General features: G+C 47.9%; 1 protein-coding gene across 4 annotated transcripts in view; it reads right to left on the reverse strand.

The window, feature by feature from the left end:
* The window catches only part of caskin2b (CASK interacting protein 2b), a 281,832-nt gene that overhangs the window by 98,291 nt on the left and 168,474 nt on the right, over positions 1-15,067 (reverse strand). The window lies entirely within an intron of this gene.

Here is a 15,067-nt window from a genome sequence, read left to right on the forward strand (position 1 = left end):
AGAGGATCCCTGCCAATATGCTTGAAGTGGCGCTAAAGGCTCACCGTTCATCCTTTAAACGTGAATATTGGGCTGACCAGGGGCATAGACGCTTAACCCCATCATACTCGTGGAGGTACTAATAGTCCCATTTATCTCCTGAAGTAAAGACAGGACCCCTGACAAGAAACACGAAACTAATCGTTGAATTGAAACTGACAACTTAATAGACAGGGCACATGACCAAACAACTCTGGCTGCGGTGCGGTTAATTAAGTTCTAGACACCATGACTTCAGTCTGGTAAGAATATAGTTAACATTACCAACAGTCTGCGAAGAATCTATGGCCTTCTAACATCAAACCAGAGGCAGACATCACACAACACAAGGTTACAGTCCAACAGATTTATTTGAAATCACAAGACTTCACCTGTTGAAGGGGCGATGATCCAAAAGCTAATGGTTTCAAATAAACCTGTTGGACTATAACCTGGCGTCATGTGACTTTTGACTTTGTTCACCCCAATCCAACCTCCACATCATCATAACCAAACTCCAGGCTAAACTTCAAGTCCTAACATCTTTGTAACTCAATTCCAGAAGAAACATCATATCTTCTGGAAATGCAGACACTAACCTCATGTTGCTACAACTTTAATAATTATGAAATGAATTTTGCCATTAGTCAACTTCACCCACAGTCCTGCTGAGAGGAACTTGCACTGGATAAGGCCTTCCTGCACTCAGACAAAAATCAACTAGGCTTTTCCAGCACCACTCTAATCTTGACTCAGACAAAAATCACATGAATTCAAGTTCACATAACTGATTATTCTGTAAAAAAAAAAATTTAACCTCTTCCATTACTTTTTTTCCCCTATATTTTTATTTCTTCCTTATATGCTTGTGAATATGTACACATTGCAATAACCATTCCCTAAGTCTGAATGCATAAATGAACCTTTCTCAGTGCTTGGGAGCCTCCTGTGAAGCGCTTCTGTGATCTTTCCTCCGGCATTTGTAGTGGTTTGAATCTGCCGCTTCCGGTTGTCAGTTCCAGCTGTCCGTTGCAGTGGTCGGTATATTGGGTCCAGGTCGATGTGCTTATTGATTGAATCTGTATACCGACCACTGCAGTGGACAGCTGGAACTGACAACCGGAAGCGGCAGATTCAAACCACTACAAATGCCGGAGGAAAGATCACAGAAGCGCTTCACAGGAGGCTCCCAAGCACTGAGGATGTCACCTAGACAGGGGACGAAACGTCTGCAACACAAATTCCCAGCTCGGTGAACAGAACCACAACAACGAGCACCCGAGCTACAAATCTTCTCACAAGCTTTGAACCTTTCTTCCGGATTAACCCAATCGTGTTTGCTCCAGGTCATGGGAACAGGACACACTGACTTGAAAAGGAATAAGGAATCAGAAAAATAAAAAGAAAGACCTCTGCTAATGGGCGGAAGAGGAGCAAGATGAAATAATTCAATGCTCTTTCTCCACTCACCCCCATCCTTCTGTAACAATGGTACCTGCACATATCAGCAGTTAGTTCTGTTATATTTTTGAGAGGCCCATTGAAAGGCCATGGCCCAGGTCACAAGAAAGGAGAGTGGGCAGCAGGGCAGCTCAGTGGTTAGCACTGCTACCTCAGAGCACCAGGGACCCAGCCTTGATTCCAGCCTTGAGTGACACTCTGTGTGGAATTTGCACATTCTCACCGTGTCTGTGTGTGGATCCGCTGGGTGCTCCACAGTTCAAAGATGTGAAGGTTAGGTGGATTGGCCAAGGGAAATTGCCGAGTAGTGTCCAGGGATGTACAGCCTAGGTGAGGTAGCCATTGGAAATGCAGGATTACAGGGATAGGGTGGGTGGATGGGTTTGGGTGGTGATGTTGTTCAGAGGGTCAGTATAGACTCGATGGGCTGAATGGCCTCTTTCCTCACTGTAGGGATTCTATGATTCTGAAAGAGTGTAGACATTTATGACCTTTGCCATCAGTGCGGCAAAGTGAGCAATATCCCACTGGGTGGTCTTCTCCACAGAAGGTGAGAAATACTGTGAATCAGAGCACAGATGAGGTAAATCAGGCAGTGAGGAAAACATGGTCAAGTCTGTTCTCCTCTTATACACCTGAATTGTCAGGGGAGGCTGAAAGAGATCACGGCTTTTACTGATCCGAAACTAAGAGTAGGGCACAATGCAATGCCGCTCAATTTCAACATCCCGACAACATAGAGAAAGGAAAGATATTTGAAACTCAGTTTGGGAAGCAGCACTGACCTGAGATGAAACTTACATTTGGAAAGGGTCTTTCACAATCGCGGGACATTCTGAACGCAATGAAGGCTCTCTGAAAAGTCGTCAGTGTCTTTAAGTGTGAAATGTGGTACCAACGTGTTCAACACAATTTCTCATAAACAATTATATTAATCCAAATGGGGAGGTTGTTTGCTAAAAGCAGTCCACTATCAGAAGACCTGTCCAGATAAATGCCTCCCTGACAGGATAGATCTACTTCATCCATCCTTAAGATGATGGTGCCCCTGTGCCAGGCCCTGGCACAGCTCACTCCCCCCACCGGCCCAGCTCACTGCCACCCCCACCCCTGGCCCAGCTCACTCCCCCATTGGCCCAGCTCACTCCCTCCCCCCCCCCACCGGCCCAGCTCACTGCTCCCAGCCCAGCTCACTGCACCCCTGGCCCAGCTCACTGCACCCCCCACCCCCCCACCCCAGCTCACTGCACCCACCCACCCACACCCGGCCCAGCTCACTGCCCCCCGGCCGACTCTGGTTCCAATGGTCCCATCTGGGTTTATCGTTCACATACTGACCGTGTGATGACAAACTAGTTGGCAGGTTTCCAGCGGCTGGCCAATGGCAAGCGAACCCTTGCAGGATCCAGCTGCTCAACAGCAGGTACTCACTCAACACCTCGGAGAAATCACAGGTTCAATTAGCCTGCATTGTCACTGACATCCTTTCCCTTTACGGAGACATCTGATTGCTATCAACCTGACACAAGAAAACTCCCTTTGAAACTACTGAACTCTTTAAAACATTTCAGCTTCAAGCAAGAGCCGTGAAGCGTGTTATGGAAAATTGCCAACCAACTGGAACTTCTTTTTAAATATGCAACGTTGAAACTATCAGATGTAGGAGCAGGTGAAGGCCATTCAGCCCATTGCGTCTGCTCTGCCATTCAAGAAGATCACGATTAACCTGACAAACCTCATCATCATTTTCCTGCCTTATCCCATAACACTTAATTCCCTTAATGATTAAAAATCTGTCTCGTACTTAACAATGGCAAAAAAATACTTAACAACTTAGGTTTGACAGCTGTCTGTGGTAAAGAATTCCTCAGATTCACTATCCTCAGGTAAGAAATTTCACATCTCTCTTTTAACTGGATGCCCCGCACCCCCGCACACTCTGAGAAGTTGCCTTCTAGTCCTAGATTCTCCCACAATGGGAAACAACCTCCCCCCATCTATGCTGTCAAATGCCCAAAGAATCAATAAGGTCACCGCTCATTCTTCTGAACAGCAGAGAGTACAGGTCCAACATACTCAACCTCTCCTCATAACCCACTCCCTCCATACCCAGGGTCAGCTTAGTGAACCTCCTCTGCACTGCCTCCAATGCCAGTGTACTTTTCCTTAGTTCTTCGCATCTTAACTCGCTCCTTCAAAATTGACTAATGATGCCCATGGCCTAATTTGTGCAAAGAGTTGCGTACCTTGTGCTCACTGACCTATATCAGCTGCCAGTCTAGCAACACCTTCAATTTGAAATGATCATCTTTTCTTTAACATTTCTCCTCCCTCCCAACGTCCCTAATGTCTTCCAGTTTGACAGCCCTCAGAGAACACTGCATTTCCTTCATTCTGGCCTTATTACTATCCCTGCTTTCCTCCATTTCTTTGGCGGCCATACTCTGACATTCCCTCTCCATGACTCCCTCCTCCAATAAGTTGCTGCTGAACACCTATCTCACCTACTACGTTAAAGGCACTGCATAACTGCAAGTTGCTGTTGTGATATTGGCCTTCAGAAAGTGTAAGGGTCTGGACCAGCAGGAATTGTCTTCCTGAAAGGAAGATTCTGATTGGAAACTCAAACGTGGGCCAAGGTCAGGTACTTATCACAAGCTGGCAGAGTTCATGGCCTTCTTCATGATTGGGAGCTCAAAGTCTCCCCCTATGGGGGAGCACCTGAAAATCCCAGCTTCAGCACAGTGACTTAATCGCACCAGACTGATAGTCTCTCCTCTACCCATCAGCATCAAGCACGCTGCTGCTCCCTCTCAGGAAGGATGCAGGGACAACCACTGCCTTTAGGACTGTACTAGTCATCGGATTATCGGAAGACTGCAATCCATTCATAAGTCATACATCGGATTGTTGGAAAACCCCTTCTGGAATTAACATTTACTTTGGGTTAGGAATTCCAACCTAACCATCATTTTAGACAGGAATCTCCAAATATTTACTTGACAATGGTATTAAGAATTATGGAACTATAAGGTAGGGAGCAAACGTAAAGATACAGATCAGTCACAAATCTGATGTAATTGTAGAATTGGTTTGAGAGCCCGAATGGTCTCCTCATCTTCCTATGGAGTTAGACAATTGAACAAGCCTCAGCACTGAGGACAAGGTGGAGGCAAAATGGACAACAGGAGCCTGCGCACGGAGTTTGGGAAGAGAATATAGAGAGGAAAGGTGGGGGGGAGGTTTGGTCACAGAAGCACAGGAATCAATAGCAACCTTGGCTGGTGTGTGGTCAGTTCTGCTCAGGAGTCAAGGGGTAGAGAAATGAAAGGTGTAGAGAAATGAAAGGGGTAGAGAAATGAAAGGGGTTTCATCAATGAGGAAGCCTGGAAAAGGGCAGGAGGGTAGCTACAAACTGAACAAAGGAGCAGAGTGAGACAGGTAGACAGGGCAAGTAGAAGGGACTCCAGTGGGGGTGTGCTGTGAGACTTCAGGATAGGGAAGATGAAAGGATGGAATGGGTAAAGGCTCTCTTCAGCACTATCTGGACCAAACAACTGAAAGAACTGCAGATGCTGGAAATGAGAATCAAAAACAAAAACACAGCAAGTCTGGCAGCAATAACGTTTCGGGTCCAGTGACCCATCTTCAGAACTAAAGAATGTTCTGAAGCGTAAGTATTAATTCTGATCCCTTTCCACAGATGCTGCCAGACCTACTGAGTTTCTCCAGCCCTTTCTGTGTTTGTTTCAGATCTCCAGCATTAACAGTACTTTGCTTTCATTTAATAATATAAAAGCACGGTGGAGATTTTAGCAAAGATCTGACATAGAATGGCTGAGTTGGTTGCAGTCTGGGGACATGAAGCTTCTCTATTCTCTTAACTTGACTGGTTAAATATATTGACCTTGTCAGGGCCATGGCACACCTTATGTGTCTGGTCTCTCTGTTGTAGGAAGGATATTATTAAGCTGAAGAGGCTTCAGAACAGATTTACCAGGTTGCTGCCAGGTATGGAAGGCTGGAGTTGTAAACAAAGGCTGGATAGGCTGGGATCTTTTTCCATTGGAGCATAGGCAATGGAGAGGTGACCTTACAGAGGTTTATAAAATAATGAGGGGTATAGATAGGGTTAATGGTAGCTGCCTTTTCCCTCAGATGGGGGATTTAAAGATTGGGGCATATTTTTAAAAGGTGAGAGGAGGGAGATTTAAAAATGACAATAGAGGCAAAATGTTTTACATGAATATACAAAGTTAAAAATTACACAACACCAGGTTATAGTTCAACAGGTTTGTGTGGAAGCATTAGCTTTCGGAGCGCCGCTCCTTCATCAGGATAACCACCAAAGAGCAAACACTGCCCCACCAGGGACAATATGACAAGAACCAAAATCTTCTTTTATTTATTCACTGGATGTGGGTGTCACTGTCTAGGTTAGCAACCGTAATGGAGAGTGGAGAGTCAACCACATCGCTGTGGGTCTGGAGTCACGCATACCAGATCAGGTAAGGGTGGCAGTTTCTCCCCATTAGTGAACCAGATGGGTTTTTCCGACAATTGACAATGGTTTTACTCCATTAGACTCTTAATTCCACTTTTTAAAAAAATATTGAATTCAAATTTCACCACATGTTGTGGCAGAGTCCGAAATCAGGACCCCAGAACATTACCCGAGTCTCTGGCTTAACAATCCAGGGGCAACACTACTGGACTGTCCCCTCCCCTTAAAGATGAAAAACTGAAAACTAAACAAGGCTGAGAAGACAGGTCACGGGACTCAAACTGTTGTTAACTGTGTTTTCTCTCTGCAGGTGCTGCCAGACCTTCTAAATTTCTCCGCAGTTTCTATTTCAATTTGTCTGGGCAGATTTTTGATTGACTGGGGAATCAAGGGTAGTGTTGGCCAGGGAGTGCACAAGACAGTGGGATTAAGCCCATGATCAGATTCATCAGAAACTTATTGAACGACAACGTCAAGGAGCTGAGCAGGTAACTCCTATCTTGTCTGTTCTTAGTTTCCTACTCCTCCTGTGATATAACCCAATGTTATTTCTGGAGATAACTTTCTATGGTTTGACAGTGATCTCTTTAGGAGTCACCTTATTTCTTTTCAGGCTACATGCGATTCAAACTGTACAATCTCACCCATCAGACATTAAATTACCTGCAGCTGTCGTCTTGCCAGTTTCACTAATCTGGGCCATTTTGTGCTTCCCTCTTCACAAGTAATGACTTTATGTATTTCTTCACACGCATTTATTTCTCCTCCCTATATGTCTAGAGGGCAATTAATACATTGCTGTGGGTCTGTAGTCACTTGTAGACCAAACCAGCAAGGATGGTAGATTGCCTTCCCTGACGGAGATTAGTAAACCAGATGGGTGTTTACAACATTTCATGGGTGTTTACATGGTCACCATTATGTTAGCCTTTATTCCAGATTTTTATTTAATTCAAATTTCAATCCAAATGCCAAGTCATAGTATCCCTACGGTGTGGAAAGAGGCCATTCAGCCCATCAAGTTTGCACCGACCTTCTGAAGAGCATCCCACTCAACCTGTAAGCTTGGATATCCCATGGCTAACAGACGGGAGTGGGGGGGGTGGGGGGGGGGGGGGAGGAGGGGGAGGGGGGAGTGAGGGCAGGATAAAGTGGAGGGGGGAGGGGGGAAGGGGGAGTGAGGGCAGGATAAAGTGGAGGGGGGAGGGGGGAGTGAGGGCAGGATAAAGTGGAGGGGGGAGTGAGGGCAGGATAAAGAGGAGGGGGGAGGGGGAGTGAGGGCAGGATAAAGTGGAGGTGGGAGGGGGGAGTGGGGAGTGAGGGCAGGATAAAGTGGAGGGGGAGGGGGGGAGTGAGGGCAAGATAAAGAGGAGAGAGGAGTGAGGGCAGGATAAAGTGGAGGGGAGGGGGGAGTGAGGGCAGGGTAAAGTGGAGGGGGGAGGGGGAGGGGGGAGTGAGGGCAGGGTAAAGTGAAGGGGGAGTGAGGGCAGGATAAAGTGGAGGGGGGAGGGGGAGAGGGGAGGGGGGAGGGGGGAGTGAGGGCAGGATAAAGAGGAGGGGGGAGGGGGAGTGAGGGCAGGTTAAAGTGGAAGGGGGAGGGGGAGTGATGGCAGGATAAGGTGGAGGGGGGAGGGGGAGTGAGGGCAGGATAAAGTGGAGGGGGTAGGGGGAGTGAGGGCAGGATAAAGTGGAGGGGGGAGTGAGGGCAGGATAAAGTGGAGGGGGGAGGGGGAGGGGGGAGTGAGGGCAGGATAAAGTGGAGGGGGGAGGGGGAGTGAGGGCAGGATAAAGTGGAGGGGGGAGGGGGAGTGAGGGCAGGATAAAGTGGAGGGGGAGTGGGGAGTGAGGGCAGGATAAAGAGGAGAGAGGAGTGAGGGCAGGATAAAGTGGAGGGGGAGTGAGGGCAGGATAAAGTGGAGGGGGAGGGGGGAGTGAGGGCAGGATAAAGTGGAGGGGGGAGGGGGAGTGAGGGAAGGATAAAGTGGAGGGGGGAGGGGTAAGGGGGGAGGAAGGGCAGGATAAAGTGGAGGGGGGAGGGGGGAGTGAGGGCAGGATAAAGTGGAGGGGGGAGGGGGAGTGAGGGAAGGATAAAGTGGAGGGGGGAGGGGTAAGGGGGGAGCAAGGGCAGGATAAAGTGGAGTGGGGAGGGGGGAGTGAGGGCAGGATAAAGTGGAGGGGGAAGGGGGGAGTGAGGGCAGGATAAAGTGGAGGGGGGAGGGGTAGTGAGGGAAGGATAAAGTGGAGGGGGGAGGGGTAAGGGGGGAGTGAGGGCAGGATAAAGTGGAAGGGGGAGGGGGTGAGCGGGGATGAATTGACACCACTTCAAATAAGGCAAGTTAAAAGTTAACCAGCAGCCCCTGCTGACACACTGCACCAGGTCAGCTCAGAATGAAAGCAACCTGTCAGGTGATAAAGATCGAGATCGCCAGCAACTCACAAGAGGCGGGAATAAGCGAGCAACAATCCACAGAATCTGACCGCTCTGTATCTCCAAAACCATGCACACATGGAACACGTGAGGGCACAAACACGTATGCCCATCTGCTCATTGATCCTGTGCTGTACAATTCAGTTCTACGTTCAGAGGGGTGACCACATCATCTGGATCCTGTCCCATTTGTGGGAAAGTGGCTTTGGGCTTTTTAGCTGTTCACCTACCACTCCTCAGGAGAGATCGGGATACCAATGGATTGAGCTCACCACCAGGATGCTGTCTCTCTACGTGTAGGCCGCAGTGCCTTACTCTGTGAGTGAGCTCGCCCCGGCTCAGTGTGGGGATGAGACTGCTCCCTCTGCTCCAATCTTGGCTATTTCTCACATTAAAGGCTCCCCTCTTTGGGCCAATTTAAAAGGAAGCTACAGCCAGAAAGGAGACAGACACTGAGTCCTGCATGCTCTGGGATGTCACAAGGAGATAGAGCTCAGAGACCTGCAGGACAGATAGCTCCGTCCAAACAGCAACAGAGAAACAAAATGAACCAACATCAGTAAATGAAGACAAGACCCGGTGAAGAACTAAAGAAAGAGATAAGAGTACAAAGCAGGAGAGAAACGGATAAAGAACAATGAGGTGCAGGAAGGTGAAATCAAAAATCTGGAAGAAATCAATACAGGCATTTCCTATTTGTTAGATTGAGAAAAGCAAACTGTCACGGGTTATGGGCTTTGTTTACAGGGCCTGCATTTTCTGCTCATCTCGAATTGCCCTAAATAAAGTGATGGTGAGCTGCCTTCTCGAACTGCTGCATTCAATGCCGGTTAGGTACATACTGCTAGCGGTTCAGGGATTTGCACCTAGTGCCAGGGGAAGGGAGGGGGACATGGTCCCAAATCAGGATTAGATTAGATTAGATTACTTATAGTGTGGATGAAGTGTGACGTTGAAGAGAACTTGCACCTGCTGCCCTTGCCCATCTGAGGTAGAGGCTTTAGATTTGGAAGGGGCAGTCAAAGGAACCTGGGCAAGTGCTGGCATTGCTTCTTGTCGGTGGCATATGTTGTTGCTACTGAGTGGAGAGAGTGGATGTTGAAGGGGCTAGATGGGCTGCTTTACCCTGTATGATTTCAAACTGGAGTGATTTTGGAACTGCAACCATCCAGGCAAATGGGGAGTATTCCATCACACTCCTGACTTGTGCCTTATAGATGGTGGGCAGGCTTTGGAGAGTCAGGTGAGTTACTCACTGCGGGATTCCCAACTTCTGAGCTGTTCTTGGAGCCACAGTATTGATTCTGGAGAGGTGCAAGCAATGGAATAGGTGACCTGGGACGTGGAGGAAACAGGATAAACAAACAGCTCCCTGACTACACTCTGCCATTAATCCAATGGCAGGACTGTGAGAGTTTCAATCCCACTGCCTCCCCTCCCCTCCAGCAGTCCCCATACATTTCTAACAGCGCTCAAAAAATATTAATTTCACACGTGCTACATATAAACAAACAGAAGACTTTATTTCAAATGAAAGCAAATTTCTTTGTCCCTCTCCCAGTCCCTGATCCACTTTTTATGCTGCTGAACTCCCACAGTGCAGGAATTAATGAATATCAAAAGCTTTGCTGAAATTATGGTCCAATGACAGAAAACATGGTCCATATTGCCTCCCCTGGCTCAGAACCCCTTTGTATCCTCGGGCCCAGGACCCCCTCCTCCCTTGGCCCAGGACCCCCTCCTCCCTTGGCCCAGAACCCCCTGCTCCCACCAGCCTGAGCACAGCAGGGTGACCCCCCTAAAGCTCCAGATCCTGGTTACTGGGTCGAGGTACTGCCACAATTACCAACACAACCACGTTGGGATTTCCCTTCTCTATTCCCTAGAGCAGCTCGCCCAATTGCACTGTAGGAGCCATGCCTAAACTTACTCTCTCACCGGCATCTCCATCTCACAAGATGCTGGTGAGCTCAATGGCCATCCCTGAATTTCTCTCCAGTGAACCCCCACAGATGAAACATGTTGGGGGCATGTTTCGCCAGCCACAACATTTTTAACCACGGTCCCACCCTCCACAATATTATCAAGGAAGGGCCAACATAACATCATCAAATGGCGACCTATTCTAGAGATCACCCTTTTTAATAAGGCCCTAACTAAAGGCCTCCATCTGAACGGAAAGCTTCAAGGAGTTGGAACAATAGGGAAAAGCAGCTGTGTCAAAAGAAGGTGATTAAACAAGGGAATGGCACCAAATTACAGAGCATGTTAAAAGGTGTGTGGGAGAGAAACTAAGATGATTACTTCAAAGGATATCAATAGATATTAGTGCACGGAAAGCATAAATAGATATTAAGAGAATCGTCTTTACTCTTTCAAGAGAAAGAAATGTTTGAACTGATCAGGCAGGTGGAGCTGTGGAAACAAAGTGACCTTATTCCAAATCCAACTGGATGCCTTGATGAGCTTGGGAAAAGACCAGGAAGAGCCAGGTCCTTCCCATGCTGCTGCTGATTTCTTTCAGGTGTCTCCTCCTTATCACAATCTCCGATGGACTACACAAGCCACGAAAACAATGCAGCTTTGGAATTCAAACCAGCTGATTGCAGCTTTCTGTTGTCACAGGAGAAAAATAAAGTCCTGTGGAATGGATACCCGACCTTACAGTGTATCTCACTCAACCCCTGCAGAGATTTCCTAGTCACCAAACACTTGGATTTTAAAATTTCTCACTGTCTCTTCAAATCAGTCTGTGGCCTGATTACTCCCTATTAACTCCAACTCTTCAAATTCTCTACCTTCCTCCTCCAAATCCTGCCCATCACCATGTCAACCCCCTCATGGCCCCTCTTTGACTCAAGTTCTATCTGACCACTTGGATGTGAAACGTGTTGATGTTCCTCTCCATGATCCCACGACCTGAAGGCAGTGCCTTGGCTCATCGTCTGCTATAGCATCGCCCGGAGGCATTTCCTTTGGCAGTGATTTGAAACATGAGGAGACAGGATGAAGACCACCAGAATGGAAATTAACCCTGTGCTGCAGGTTGGAGTGCAGGTTCATAGTTCCTTGAGAGTGGAGTCACAGGTAGACAGGATAGTGAAGGTGGTGTTTGGTACAGTTGCCTTTATTGGCCAGTGCACTGAGTACAGGAGTTGAGAGGTCACATTGCGGCTGTACAGGACATTGGTGAAGCCACTGTTGAAATACTGCAGTCAATGTTGGTCTCCCTGCCATAAGAAGGATGTTGTGAAACTTGAAAGGGTTCAGAAAAGATTTACAAAGAAGTTGCCAGGGTTGGAGGGTTTGAGCTATAGGGAGAGGTTGAATAGGCTGGGGCTGTTTTCCCTGGAGCGTCGGAGGCTGAAGGGTGACCTTACAGAGGTTTATAAAATCATTAGGGACATGGACAGGGTGAGGAGATAAGGTCTTTTTCCCAGGATAGGGGAGCCCAAAACTAGAGGACATAGGTTTAGGGTGAGGGAGGGAAAAGATTTATCAGGGACCTAAGGGGCAAGTTTTCAACACAGAGGGTGGTGGGTGTATTGAATGAGCTGCCAGAGGAAGTGATGGAGGTTGGTATAGTTACAACATTTAAAAGGCATCTGGATGGGTATATGAATAGGAAGGAAGGGTTTAGCAGGATAGGGGCCAAATGCTGACAAATGGGATGAGATTAATTTAGGATATCTACTCGGCATGGACAAGTTGGATTGAAGGGTCTGTTTCCGTGCTGTCCATCTCTGGGACTCTATGCTGGCATCGTTCTGAGTTATGTGCTAGTCACTGATCCAACCAAGCTAACATGTACCTGCTTACTGTGACAGTAAAGGTGCTGATATTAACCTGACATTCTGCACCTGTTTTCTATCGTTTTCTTTCTTATCTAATTCACAGTCCCAACCAGCACACCATATCGACAGAGAAACACAGCAAATAAAAAGCCCATCATTCACACCCTCTGTAAGCCACAAAAGCCACAAGTCTAAAGATCTCACAGAAGGCACCCTTTATGACATCTTGGCAGCCAGCCAAAAGACTCCAGCATGCACGTTTCATCCAAACTTTAATTACTACGCTCCCATCCAGCCCCAACTCTGTGGTTCCTGCCTGATTATAAATCAACCTCTCTTTAAGGGTTCGTGTTTTATCTTAACTTAATTGTAACCACAGGTTGTAACAGGCAATTATCCCACCGACTTTTCCGTCTCCCGAGTCGTGTCTGTTCTTATCCCTGCCTTTGGATAAAGGACGAGAAGTGTTTTACAAGAGCACTGATTCTTGATCCTTATCACGTTGTTGCAACAAGCCCCGAGTTTAGTCTCTTGCCAAGCCCTTTGGGCCTCTTATCTCTGGCAGGCAATAGACAAGAATTTGTTTGTGTTGATAAGGCAACTCCACACTGATGCCCTAACCAAATGAACAGCATTTACCTGTTGCCTGAGAAACAGAAGACTGGAAATTCTGGTGTGTGAGGGGCGGGCAGGTATGGGTGGGAAGTTTTGGCACATTCTCTGCCAGACAGTGGGATAAAATAGGTCGGGTTCCCATCTCTCAAGGGTTCCCCTTCAACTGCGGACTTGCCTGCACTCCGATGTCTAATGTTTGTGCTGAGGCAGCAGCATGGGGTGCTAGGGGCGTTATCTCAATAGCACTACAGACCTACAGGGCTGTAAGGAGGCCTCAATATTACAGGAGTTATCGAGTCGTACTGCAAGGAAACTGACCCTTCGGTCCAACCAGTCCATGCTGACCAAGTTTTCCAAACTCAAACTAGTCCCATTTGCCTGCATTTGGCCCATATCCCTCTAAACCTTTCCAAATCCATGTACCTGCCTGAACCCACCTCTTCCACCTCCTCCGACAGCTCAATCCAGACATGCACCACCCTCTGCGTGAAAAGGTTGCCCCTCGGGTCCCTTTTAAACCTTTGCCCTTCCCTTAAAATTATGCCCTTGTGTTCAGAACTGCCCTACCCTCAGGGACCCTAGCCTCTGCTATTCACCTTATCGATTCCCCTCATGACTTTTTAAACAGCTGTAAGGTCACCCCTCAGCCTTTTAATCCTTATTCATTTATGGGCTGAGGGTATCCCTGGCTAGGCCAGCAGTTATTGCCCATCCCTAATTGCCCAGAGGGCAGTTAAGAGTCAACCGCATCACAGTGGGTCTGGAGTTACATTTAGGCCAGACTGGGTAAGGACAGCAGCTTCCTTCCCTCAAAGGTATTACTGAACCTGGTAGCATTTCCCAAGAATTGACAATGGTTTCATGGTCATCATGGACTCTTACTTCCAAATATCTACTGAATTCAAATTCCACCATCTCCAGTGGCGGGATTTGAACCCAGGACCCCAGAACATCACCTGGGTATCTGGATTAACAGTCCTGTAAATGGTCCTGCAATAGGCCATTACCTCCTCCTATGCTCCAGCGAAATCTGGCCCAGCCTATCCAGCTCTCTTTGTAACTCAAACCCTCCAGTCCTTACCAGTGGCCTGTTGTAACCTGAGGGACCATGACATCAGCACAGTTATTTTTTGTTGCTTCAGTGCTTACCAACTGTGAGGCGATGTCTTGCTCCACTGACTTCCAACTTCTCACAAAGGCAGTACAGGCGTGTTACTCTGCTGCAGTAACGGTGTATAAACATCCTGCCTTAAGTATTCTTGCTGGCTGGCGGCTGCGACAGGATAGGATTGGGCTCTGCCTGTGACCTTCTTTGCACTGTATAAAACAATGCTCGTGAAAGGGTTAATGCTGGAGCCTGCACACAGCTCGGACGATGTGACATGGTCCTGGACGGAGAGCGGAGCAGCTAGGTTCCCTCTAACTTGCCAGTCATCAACGTCCCGCGGGGGATGAATCTAATTCCTCCATGTAATCAGTCTCTCCCGCAGCTCTGAGCTCCATCTCCTTACAGTTCCCCCACATCCCTACCTCCAGGGGCTCAGGCCTAGGGCACACAGGCCTTGCACTGTCTGTCTTCATTGTGACCACGGCTTTATCTCACATTAGCCTTTAATGTGAGAAGTAACCAGAATGGAACAGAGATAACAGTCCAATCCCAACACTGAACTGGAAGTTAGCTCACTCACACTGCAGTCCAGGTACAGCATCCTGGTGGTGAGTTGAATGTGTCAGCGTACACCGACTGACGCGGAACATCCGGACAGCTGTATGGCTGTCTGTGCAGGAGCCCTATCGGGGTCAGCGCTGTCATCTCCAGCTCCTGTTAATCCCAGTCATGATGCCTCACAGGCCAATGTAACTTGCACCTATAGCTGCCATGTGACAAACTACACCTCGTCATTAAAACAAGTGTAGCCTCTTGGCAAAACACAGACAGCAGGTCAAAGGATGTCCTCGTGGACCTATTCCTGGTCCTAGCTGACGTGACCATCAGCAAGTCCAGGCCGTGGTGGGATTCCATCCCTACTGCCTGTCTCACTACTCTGACTACGTTTGTCCTGTGTTCTTAATGCGCGAGCACACGGAGTCCAGCTACTACATCGAGGCTGTTAGAGGGGAGTGGGCATCGCAGGGCTGCACTGCATTATTGCCCCTTCCAACAACATTTTTATTTAATCCCCTCTCTCACCCTAAAGCAGTTATTTGCTTCATAATTCTGAGTTGGTTAATGAGTAACACTCAGAC

Source organism: Chiloscyllium plagiosum, unplaced genomic scaffold (assembly GCF_037043375.1).
Source record: "Chiloscyllium plagiosum isolate Xiang-an unplaced genomic scaffold, Cpla_swu_hap1 HiC_scaffold_25, whole genome shotgun sequence".
Taxonomy (NCBI): domain Eukaryota; kingdom Metazoa; phylum Chordata; class Chondrichthyes; order Orectolobiformes; family Hemiscylliidae; genus Chiloscyllium; species Chiloscyllium plagiosum.